Source organism: Triticum dicoccoides, chromosome 1B, assembly GCF_002162155.2.
Source record: "Triticum dicoccoides isolate Atlit2015 ecotype Zavitan chromosome 1B, WEW_v2.0, whole genome shotgun sequence".
Classification (NCBI taxonomy): domain Eukaryota; kingdom Viridiplantae; phylum Streptophyta; class Magnoliopsida; order Poales; family Poaceae; genus Triticum; species Triticum dicoccoides.
The window spans coordinates 498715416-498727831 of NC_041381.1; positions in this window are offsets into that span (position 1 = coordinate 498715416).

The window sequence follows — 12416 nt, forward strand, 5'->3', positions numbered from 1 at the left end:
CGCAAAGTTGCCAATGCAACTTTTGTAAACCCTAGAAATCAACAGAAATGGACTTCCCAAGATTTAGTCATGCAAATCTGTTCTCCTTGATGCACCAGTTTTTGTAGTGTCATAATTTGAGGTTATGAACATGTCCACAAAAGTTGATATCAAAAGGAGAAAGTTTACAATGTAGAGTTGTTCAAATTTGGTTCTGGACAGGAAGGGTTTTGGGGCACTTTGATCAAGATAACATTCTCTCCAACTTGTGCCATTTGGTATAGATGCATTATTACACCATTTGAGCATGTGCAGCAAGTGTGAGAGCATTTGGACATATTTGACAGTGCAAAGTTGTTCAAACTTTAAAAAGGACAGAGGTGGTTTTGAGAGGGTTTCATGGGGTTATACTGTTCTCCATGACATGAGACTTGTCAAGATCATCAAACATGTCATATGTGACATGCTAGAATTTTCTTGGAATTTTTGGAGAATATTTCCTTTGTAAATATTTCAAAAGCTTGAAATATCCAGAAAGGGTTTTGAGGGATTTGACCAATATTTTGAACATGACCATGTGTTGAAATTCTTATATATGGACAATATATGTCCACTGAGTTTCCCTAGGTTTTTCCCAAATATTTTTAAAGCACTAAAATAATTTTAACCTATTAAAGACCATTTCTGGACTTAAGAAAAAGTCTTTAAATAAAATAGGAAAATAACTTTTAAAATTATATTTTTGTGGTTTCTGGGTATCCTATATCTAATAGGAGTCAAATATATTTTTGGAAAGATTTTTGCTGCCCTTAATTAAGTACTTGCAGTGCAAACCTAAATTTAGGGGGTTTTGGAAACTAATTTTTAAAAATACTATTTGGCCAAATTATTTTTGTAAGAAATTATTTTTATGTCCTATACACATGGCATGATCATTGGTTCAAGAGTTTGGAGCAAGGAGATGAAGTATAGGAGTTGGAGGATTTATTTGATTTTTAGAGCACTTGCAAACAGCAGACAAAAACCAATCAAGGCAAGGTCCAAAACACTCAAAACTTTTTTCAAACTACATTTTATCATGATTTATCATCTTAAGTTTTGTGCCATGAAAATCAGGGTGTGACACTCACGCATCCCGAGCACTACAAGGGGTCGGTCAGGCGCAAGGATAAGAAGTGGCGCAAGAGGGCAATGGAAGGAGCAATGCCCACCATGGCTTCACAGACGAAGGCGAAGACGGCAAGAAGGGTAATGGATTGAGGATCAAGGTGCATCATGTGGATCTGATAGTGGGAGAGCACCGCACTGAAAAAGGCAGAGAAAGGAGGAACCAGGCCAGCCCACAGGTCGTCGACGGAGAATCTAACCTCCATGAAAATCTTCTCGACGGAGGCGTGGGACGCAGGCCAAACCATCGTCCTCCCGCACACATTGAAGCTGGAGGCAAGTGCGGGGCGGACCTTCTCCAAGGCCTCCAGGTTGAGCACCACCGACCGCACGACGGCGGGCTCGATTGCCGGAGGCGAACTGGATGAGGACACGGGCTTCTTCCCCTTCTCTTTGTTAGTTTGCACCATGGCGATGGAGGGGGCAGAGCTCAAGTCAGATTGGAAGCGGAAACAGAGGTTCGAGGAAGAAAGGGGAACAGGAAGCACGCGGGTGGCAAAGGCGAAATAACTGTGTAAAGCTTCTTGGCCGCCTAGCCAGGCGGATATTGGGGGAGCATGGGGAAGCGGCGCCGCCCATGTCCCATCAACCGCCACGCGGCGACCAAGGCCGCAGGCTGTTGGGGCTCGCGGCGCTCCACACTTGCCCTCTGGCTTCGCTGCTAAGCCAAGTCCGAGCGCACCTTGGGCCCGGGGGCTACTATTGGCATTCTGGGAACGGGGGTCCCCAGACTTGCCTGCCTGCAGCGTGGCTCAAGCAATGGCCCAGTACGGCCCGTCTTCGTCAACCCAAGTTCAAGACCCTCGCGAGGGGCCAAGCCTCACGGGGCGGACGACACAAGGCTACCTCAGTGGCAGCCTCACCAGGCAGGCTCGCGAGGAGGCGGAGAGATCAAGGCAAGGAGTACCTCGCGAGGTGCTCGTGACGCAAGCCATGACGATCAAGACCAGGCGGGCGCCAGCCTGCGCAGTGTCCTTGTTTCCTCTTTGGTGCAAAGGGGGCAAGCGCAGGCGCGGAGTACCGAGGCATCAGGCAAAGGTTTCCATATCGGTGCAACGAGACCAAGACCAGCAGAGCGGCAGGACGGAGATCACCGTGCAGCCCAAGGCGGCGTCATCACCAGTGCCTTTGGCAGTCGAAGACCAACTTTAGTCAGGATAGCTTGTACTAGCTGTCCCCCTTCAAAATGGCCGTTGTTGGCTCCCTTCCCGCTCAATATTTTGGAAGAGGACCAGGGCCTCTATATAAAGAGATAGCCACCACAGTAGAAGAGAGAGGATCCCTTCCCTAAGAGAACACCGCACCAGCTCAAGAACACCCCTCGTGAGGTTGTTCTTCCTCTATATTGTTCATCATCAGCCCCAGAGGCAACCCACCACACCACACACTGGATTAGGGTATTACAGCACAACGGTGGCCCGAACCAGTATAAACCTCGTGTCCCTTGTGTTGTTCATCATGCTAGCTTAGAATCGCGACGAGGTTTTGGGGCGCAGATTGGTAGGGAGAAGATCTTCGTGTGCACCCCAGAGTTCAAACCTTAAGGGTTTTGCCGGAACCCGATATCCGACATGCTCTATCAGGATACAATGTGCAAAATGGGTATGGATCCCTCAAGGATCAAGCCCACAAAAACCACCTTTAAAGGTGTCATACTAGGTGTAGAGTCCCGTTGTACGGGCTCAATCACACTGGAGGTGGTCTTTGGATCCCCGGACAATTTCCAAAGCGAAGAGTTGATCTTCGACATCGTCTCTTTCCGCAGTGGTTATCACGCACTGCTCAGACGAATCGCATTCACTCAATTCAATGTGGTTCGTCCACGCGGTGTCATAACAGTCAATGGAAACACAGAACGCTCCCTCCGTACCGAGGAGCATACCACTGCCCTCGCAGCAGAACCACAAAGCGACCTTTTCAGGTAGAACCTTAATTTGGTGGCCAAGCTCCTGAACACTGTCAAACGAGTCCGAACTACTCTGCAGCAGGACAATCCAGCTCGTCAAGAACTTGACTAGCAATTCGGCCTCCGTCCCAGTCCTGACCAAACGGCGGCATTCGTACCGCGCGTACATAATTATGCACTCAAAATACCATGGGCATAGACGGAGCCACAGCTAAGTCGTGGTCCATAATACGGCTCAACCTCTCCTGGACCCACATGCTTTCACCTTTTTCTTTTTCTTTTCAGGTTTCTTTTTTCCAGGCCTTTCCTGGTGGCCTGATTGTCGAACCTATCAAGGGACGGATACACCAAGACGGCAAGAAGCATTGACGTATAAGGGCATTCCCAGGTGGTCTCTTTAAACGGTTGTTATGCCTGTTTTAAGGACCCGCACGCAGCTCTCCCTTGGTCGTGGCATGTTAAATAGCCCTGTTGCTTATCGCACTACTTGTACAAATACGCTTTGACGTATTAATCAAACTACAATGGAAAATAGTTTGCAGCCCAATTCCCGCGGCATTAGCCTATTATTTCATTTTTCCTTTTTTTGATATTTTTATCAAATTGCCCCATACACTCTGTGTGCATTAATTCGCCTGGGGCTTCATTACGCCCCATAATACGGCAACAAAGTCCGAACACTTTTTTACAGTATAGTTCGGCACCCCAAACTTTAGCATTATATGCATCGGCTCCGAATCATGTCTTTGGTCAATAGTTAGGTTACCTGGCTCCTGTGCTTACTACCTTACGTTCCGCTATATCGGCTAGGGTAGTAAAGGGAGAACTACTACGATTGTGTCCTGGTTCATCCGGATGAGCACCTCACTAGAGAAAGCCAAAAACTGACTGTCATGATGCGGCGTGAGCCAATCAGCTGTTCGAGAGGTTACAAATCTTTTGTGCTTTTTTTTTGCATTATGCGATGAATCGGGTTTTATCCAATCAAGTGTTTACAACACCTCAAGTTCGGACACATGAACACTAGGGGTTGCGCCTAAAGTTTTATTGTCAAACTCCTATGGCTAAGTGAGGGTGATAAAGCCACATAGTCTGATTGCCTGGTTCGTTGCGCCAAACACCTCCTTTAAGGACCAAAACTTTGGGATAAAGAGTGTTTAGATTCATCCCGAACACCCCCATACTGCCTACGTGGGGGCTGAAGCCAACGACTGGCCAACTCTCAGATTTAACAAAACGGCCGCACATGAGGTAAAATTTTAAATAACAAGCATTATATTACATAACGACTCTGTTTCATAATACAGGAAGGGACAATATGAATGACTTCATTCAAAGATAACGTCTTTTGAACACTGCCCTGCCACAATGCGGGATCCCTCCAAGACATTGTCAAAATATAGTCCGGGCGTGCGGTGCTCCTTGCCCGCGGGTGGTCCCTCGGTCACAAGCTTCACGGCGTCCATCTTCACCCAATGCATCTTGACTCATGCGAAGGCCATTCGCGCGCCTTTGATGCAGACCGACCGCTTGATGGCGTCAAGCCGAGGGTAGGCGTTGACCAGCCACTTCACGAGCCCGAAGTAACTGCTGGGTATGGCTTCGGCAGGCCATAGCCAGATTATTAAATCCTTCATGGCTAGTTCGGCCACCCTATGCAGTTCGACCAATTGTTTTAGCTGATCGCTAAAGGGCATCGGATGTTCTGGCGCAAGGCATTGTGACCAAAACAGCTTCTCCGTGGAGCTCCCCTCTTCGGCTCAGAAGAACTCCGCAGCGTTTTAAATGATGTACGGAAGATCCGCAAACGCCCCTAGAGAACTCCAAATCCGGGTCAGTAAGCGGAACCTTTTCTTCACATATTTGCTTTGCATAATAAAGGCCTTACCCGCCGCGATTTTTCTGGCCTCCTGGACTTCCTGGAGGGCACCCTAGGCTTCAACCCGGGCATCATGTGCGCTTTGGTGGGCCTTGGCAAGTTCAGAGTCTTGAACCGCAAGGTTGCGCTTCAAGGACTCACCTTTCTTCACGGTGTCCCGGAGCTCCTGCTGGACCTTACTGACCCTGGCCTCATGCTTTTCATGGGAGGCTTGTTCCTTAGCCGCTCTCTCCTCGGCCTCGGCCAGTGCCTTCTTGAGGGTCTCCACCTCGGTCGCCACTCCTAATAAATATCATGGCACTTTAGTCAGCACAAATCATTCATCCTTCCTGAAAATAGACAAGGTTATTGCATACCTTGATTGTCTTCCAGCTGTTTTTTCACGCGGCCGAGCTCTTCCTCAGCCCGCTTTAGACTCTGCTTCATTTCGCAAACCTCAGTAGTATGAGAGGTAGCAGCTAGTAATGACGCATGCTTGTTCACATTGACTCATCAGGTTAGTCTCCTACGAAACTTGTTTGATCCTTTGTCTGGCTTTTCTTTTCGAACACCAGATAGTGTCTCAGGGGCTACTGTCTATACTGTGACATTCTTTTTACATAATTGTGTTGCTTACCTCAAAGCCTGTTAGAAGGCTTGTGCAGGCTTCGGTCAGTCCGCTCTTCGCAGACTGGATCCTCTGAACCACCATACCCATAAGGGTACAATGTTCCTCGACAATTGAAGTGCCACGCATCGCTTCTAGCAAAGTATCTGGTGCCTCTGGATGGGCAGAGGTCACCGGTGGAATAGGCGCACCTCCTTCTTTTGAAAGAGGCTGCTTGCCTGATTCCGGAGCTGTATGGGTCTCCGGAATTGTGTTCGGCTGGGGGCCGAACTGGACATGGCTCTGATACGTCTCCAACGTATCTATAATTTTTGATTGTTCCATGCTATTTTATTATCCGTTTTGAATGATTATGGGCTTTATTATACACTTTTATATTACTTTTGGGACTAACCTATTAACCGAAGGCCCAGCCCATATGGTTGTTTTATTGCTTGTTTCAGTATTTCGAGGAAAAGGAATATCAAACGGAGTCCAAACGGAATGAAACCTTCGGCAGCGTTATTTTTGGGAAGAATAGGATCTTGGAGACTTGGAGTGCACGTCAGAAGATCCTCGAGGAGGCCAGGAGATAGGGGGCGCCCCCCCCCCCTACTGGGTGCGCCCCCTGTCTCATGGACCCCTCAAGCACCCCCTGACCGACTTCTTTCGCCTATATAAGCCTACGTACCCTAAAACCATCAGATATCAATATAGATCAGGAGTTCCACCGCCGCAAGCCTCTGTAGCCACCAAAAACCTCTCGGGAGCCCGTTCCGCACCCTACCGGAGGGGGAACCCATCACCGGTGGCCATCTTCATCATCCCGGCGCTCTCCATGAAGAGGAGGGAGTAGTTCACCCTCGGGGCTGAGGGTATGTACCAGTAGCTATGTGTTTGATCTCTCTCTCTCGTGTTCTCTCTCATGTTCCCTCTAAGGCACGATCTTGATGTATCCCGAGCTTTGCTATTATAGTTGGATCTTATGATGTTTCTCCCCCTCTACTCTCTTGTAATGGATTGAGTTTTCCCCTTTGAAGTTATCTTATCGGATTGAGTCTTTATTTGAGAACACTTGATGTATGTCTTGCCGTGTTTATATGTGGTGACAATGGGATATCACGTGCGACTTGATGTATGTTTTGTTGACCAACTTGCGGGTTCCACCCATGAACCTATGCATAGGGGTTGGCACACGTTTTCTTGATTCTCCGGTAGAAACTTTGGGGCACTCTTTGAAGTACTTTGTGTTGGTTGGATGAATCTGAGATTGTGTGATGCATATCGTATAATCATGCCCATGGATACTTGAGGTGACAATGGAGTATCTAGGTGACATTAGGTTTTTGGTTGATTTGTGTCTTAAGGTGTTATTCTAGTGCGAACTCTTGCATAGATTGATCTGAAAGAATAACTTTGAGGTGCTTTCGTACCCTACCATAATCTCTATGTTTGTTCTCTGCTATTAGTGGCTTTGGAGTGACTCTTTGTTGCATGTTGAGGGATTGTTATATGATCTATCTATGTTATTATTGTTGAGAGAACTTGCACTGGTGAAAGTACGAACCCTATGCCTTGTTTCCTATCATTGGAATACCGTTTGTGCTCACTTTTATCATTAGTTACCTTGCTGTTTTTATATTTTCAGATTACAAAAACCTTTATCTACTATCCATATTGCACTTGTATCACCATCTCTTCGCCGAACTAGTGCACCTATACAATTTACCATTGTATTGGGTGTGTTGGGGACACAAGAGACTCTTTGTTATTTGGTTGCAGGGTTGCTTGAGAGAGACCATCTTCATCCTACGCCTCCCACGGATTGATAATCCTTAGGTCATCCACTTGAGAGAAATTTTCTACTGTCCTACAAACCTGTGCACTTGCAGACCCAACAATGTCTACAAGAAGAAGGTTGTGTAGTAGACATCAAGCTCTTTTCTGGCGCCTTTGCCAGGGAGGCTAGGAAAGGGCACTCACTCACACCGCGTCAACTAAGCTCTTTTCTGGCGCCGTTGCCGGGGAGGTGAGTGCTTGAAGGTATATCTTTAGATCTTGCAGTCGAATCTTTTTGTTTCTTGTTTTATCACTAGTTTAGTTTATAAAAGAAAACTACAAAAAATGGAGTTAAGTTTATCTCATACGCTTCATCTTTTTAATATCTTTCGTGAGTGTGATGAAAAGGAAAACTGTGCTCAAGTGCTAGAAGAACAAGTCTATAAAATGTTTGGCATAAAATATTTGAATGATGAGCATGATTGCAATGTTGTTAGTATGAATTCCTTGAATATCCATGATGCTAATGATATGCAAAGCCACAAGCTTGGGGAAGCTATGTTTGATGAAGATGATATTTTTTGTCCCCCAAGTTTTGATGAGAAAATTTGTTATGATGAAAGCATGCCTCCTATTTATGATGATTATATTGATGAAAGTGGGTTTGGAAGAGTGTCAACTTTAGGAAGTAGTGATCCCACTATTTTGGAGGATGTTGAATCTTATTGTGATGAATATGAAATTGGATTTGGAAGAGTGTCAACTTTATTTAGTGATGATTCCACTATTTCGGAAGAGGTTCCAATTGATTATGAGAACAAAGTTGCTATCTATGATGATTATTATGATGACTTGTATGCTATTAGGAATAATGATAACCATGAAACTTGTCATCATGATTTTAGTTTTCAATTGGATTATGCCTCACATGATAATTATTTTGTTGAGTTTGCTCCCACTACTATTCATGAGAAGAATTTTGCTTATGTGGAGAGTAGTAAATTTTCTATGCTTGTAGATCATGAAAAGAATGCTTTAGGTGCTGGTTATATTGTTGAATTCATTCATGATGCTACTGAAAATTAGTATGAGGGAGGAACGTATGCTTGTAGGAATGGAAATAATATCAAGTTTCCTCTCTATGTGTTGAAAATCTTGAAGCTACGCTTGTGTTACCATCCTATGCTAGTTGATTATTGTTCACATAAGTTGTTTGCTCACAAAATACCTATGCATAGGAAGTGGGTTAGGCTTAAATGTGCAATTCATATTCTTCATGATGCTCCCATTATGTTTCAATTCTTATCTTTTATGTGAGCATCATTGCCATCATCATGCCTAGCTAAAAAGGCATTAAAGAAAAGCGCTTGTTGGGAGACAACAAAATATTTATAATTACTGTTTTTGTGTGTCCACATGATTATTCTACTGTAGTAATCATGTTTTCTAGCTTTTGTTTCAATAAAGTGCCAAGTAGAACCTTTGGGAAGACTTGGGTGAAGTCTATATGATCTTGCTGTAAAAAACAGAAACTTTTGCGCTCACGAGATTAGATGCCATTTTTTACTGGAGAGTGATTTTATGTCGATTCTTTTTGAAGATGATTTATAGACAAATTCCTCAGGTCCAGCAATTTATTTCAGAATATTTTGAGTTCCATAAGTATACGTTTGATACAGATTACTACAGACTGTTCTGTTTTTGACAGATTCTGTTTTCTATGTGTTGTTTGCTTATTTTGATGAATCTATGAGTAGTATCGGAGGGTATGAACCATAGATAAGTTGGAATACAGTAGATATTACACCATTATGAATTTATAATTAGTTCATTACAGTACCTAAGTGGTGGTTTTATTTTCTTATACTAACGGAGCTTACGAGTTTTATTTTGAGTTTTGTGTGGTTGAAGTTTTCAAGTTTTGGGTAAAGATTCGATGGACTATAGAATAAGGAGTGGAAAAAGCCTAAGCTTGGGGATGCCCAAGGAAAACCAAGGTAATATCCAAGGACAACCAAGAGCCTAATCTTGGGGATGCCCCGGAAGGCATCCCCTCTTTCGTCTTCGTTCATCGGTAACTTTACTTGGAGCTATATTTTTGTTCATCACATGATATGTGTTTTTCTTGGAGTGTCATTTTCTTTTGTTAGTTTTTTCTTTCTGTTATTTAGATTAATGTTTTGCATCTTTATTTTCAATAAAAATGTCAAGGATAGCCTTTGCCATGCTTATTTTGCTAGTATGCATGTTGCTGTTTGAAAACAGAAAGTTTACCGCTGTTACAAAAATTCCCTAGAAAAGTCAGAGAACGATATAAAGTTGAATCTTTTTGCATATTAAGATCTGATAAATTTATTACAGTGGGAATTTTCTCTTATATTTTTTGGAGTTAGGGAAGTATTGATACTCTTGCATTCTTTACAGACTGTACTGTTTTGGCAGATTGCTGTTATGGTTGCATTGTTTGCATATGTTTGCTTGTTTAATGATTCTATTTGAGGATAGGAGTATTAAATATGCAGAGGCATTTAGTATGCAATGTTGAATAATAATTTTAGTGATTTGTTACAGTAGAAAATGATAAGGTTTTGCATTGGTTTATACTAACCTATCTCACGAGTTCTAGTTGAGTTTGTTGTGGATGAAGCTTTTGATAAAAAGAGAAACCATGGTATGAGAGGAATTAAAGAGACACAAAAGTTCAAGCTTCGGGATGCCCCGTTAGGCATCCCACCTTTCTTCTTCAACAACTATCGGTTAGTATCGGTTGAACCTAAGTTTTTGCTTCTTCACTTGAGTTGTGCTATCCTTGCAATGTCATTTTATTTTGTTTTGCTTGCTATTTAAATACAATACCAAGATCTGAAATTATTATCTGAGAGAGAGTATTCTTATAGTTTCATAATTATTTAGCTACTCATTGATCTTCACTTATATCTTGTTGGAGTAGTTTCTCGTTTGCTCTAGTACTTCACTTATATCTTTTAGAGCACGGATGTGGTTTTATTTTGTAGAAATTAATGAACTCTCATGCTTCACTTATATTATTTTGAGAGTCTTAAACAGCATGGTAATTTGAATGAAAACTATCATAGGAAGTGAATTGGGTGCTATGATCAATTTGATACTTGATAATTGTTTTGAGATATGGAGGTAGTGATATTAAAGTCATGCTAGTTGGGTGATTATGAATTTAAAGAATGCTTGTGTTGAAGTTAGCAAGTCCCGTAGCATGCATGTATGGTTAAAGTTGTGTAACAAATTTGAAACATGAAGTGTACCTGGCTTGTGCATCCTTATGAGTGGCGGTCAAGGACGAGCGATGCTCTTTTCCTACCCATCTATCCCCCTAGGAGCATCCGCGTAGTGCTTAGTTTTCGATGACTTCTAAATTTTTGCAATAAGTATATGAGTTCTTTTGACTAATGTTGAGTCCATGGATTATACGCACTTTTACCTTTCCATCATTGCTAGCCTCTTCGGTACCGTGCATTGCCCTTTCTCACCTTGAGAGTTAGTGCAAACTTCGCCGGTGCATCCAAACCCCGTGATACAATACACTCTATCACACATAAGCCTCATTATATCTTCCTCAAAACAGCCACCATACCTACCTATTTATGGCATTTCCATACCCATTCCGAGATATATTGCCATGCAACTTTCCACCATTCCGTTCATCATCTTCATGACATACTTTACTTTTGTCATATTGCCATTGCATGATCATGTAGTTGACATCGTATTTGTGGCAAAGCCACCATGCATTATTTTTCATACATGTCACTCTTGATTCATTGCACCATCCCGGTACAACGCCGGAGGCATTCATATAGAGTCATATCTTGTTCTAGTTTCGAGTTGTAATTCATGTGTTGTAATCAATAGAAGTGTGATGATCATCATTATTATAGCATTGCCCAAAAAAAGAAAAAAAAGAAAGGCCAAAAAAAGGCCAAAGAAAAAAAGAAGAAAAAAAGGGCAATGCTAGTATCTATTTTTCCACACTTGTGCTTCAAAGTAGCACCTTGTTCTTCATGTAGTGAGTCTCATATATTGTGCTTCAAAGTAGCACCATGTTTTTCATATAGTGAGTCTCATGTGTTGTCACTTTCATGTACTAGTGGGAATTTTTCATTATAGAACTTGGCTTGTATATTCCTACAAGTTTTCGTGAGCAAGCAAGTTGGATGCACACCCACTAGTTTTCTTTTGTTGAGCATTCATTTATAGCTCTAGTGCATCCGTTGCATGGCAATCCCTACTCCTCATGTTGACATCAATTGATGGGCATCTCCATAGCCCGTTGATTATCCTCGTCAATGTGAGACTTTCTCTTTTTTTGTCTTCTCCACACAATCCCCATCATCATATTCTATTCCACCCATAGTGCTATATCCATGGCTCACACACATGTATTGCGTGAAGGTTGAAAAAGTTTGAGATTATTTAAGTATGAAACAATTGCTTAGCTTTTCATCGGGGGTATAGAAGTTGGGAACATCTTTGTGTGACAAAAATGAAGCATAGCCTAACTATATGATTTTGTAGGGATGAACTTTCTTTTGCCATGTTATTTTGAGAAGACATGATTGCTTTGATTAGTATGCTTGAAGTATTACTATTTGTTTTATCAATATGAACTTTTATCTTGAATCATTTGGATCTGAACATTCATGCCACAATAAAGAGAAATACTTTGAGAATCATGCTAGGTAGCATTCCACATCAAAAAATTTGTTTTTACCATTTACCTACTCGAGGACGAGCAGGAATTAAGCTTGGGGATGCTTGATACGTCTCCAACGTATCTATAATTTTTTATTGTTCCATGCTATTTTATTATCTGTTTTGAATGATTATGGGATTTATTATACACTTTTATATTACTTTTGGGACTAACCTATTAACCAGAGGCCTAGCCCATATTGATGTTTTATTGCCTGTTTCAGTATTTCGAGGAAAAGGAATATCAAATAGAGTCCAAACGGAATGAAACCTTCGGCAGTGTTATTTTTGGGAAGAATAGGATCCTGGAGACTTGGAGTGCATGTTAGAAGATCCTCGAGGAGGCCAGGAGATAGGGGGCGCCCCCCTACTGGGCGCGCCCCCTGTCTCAT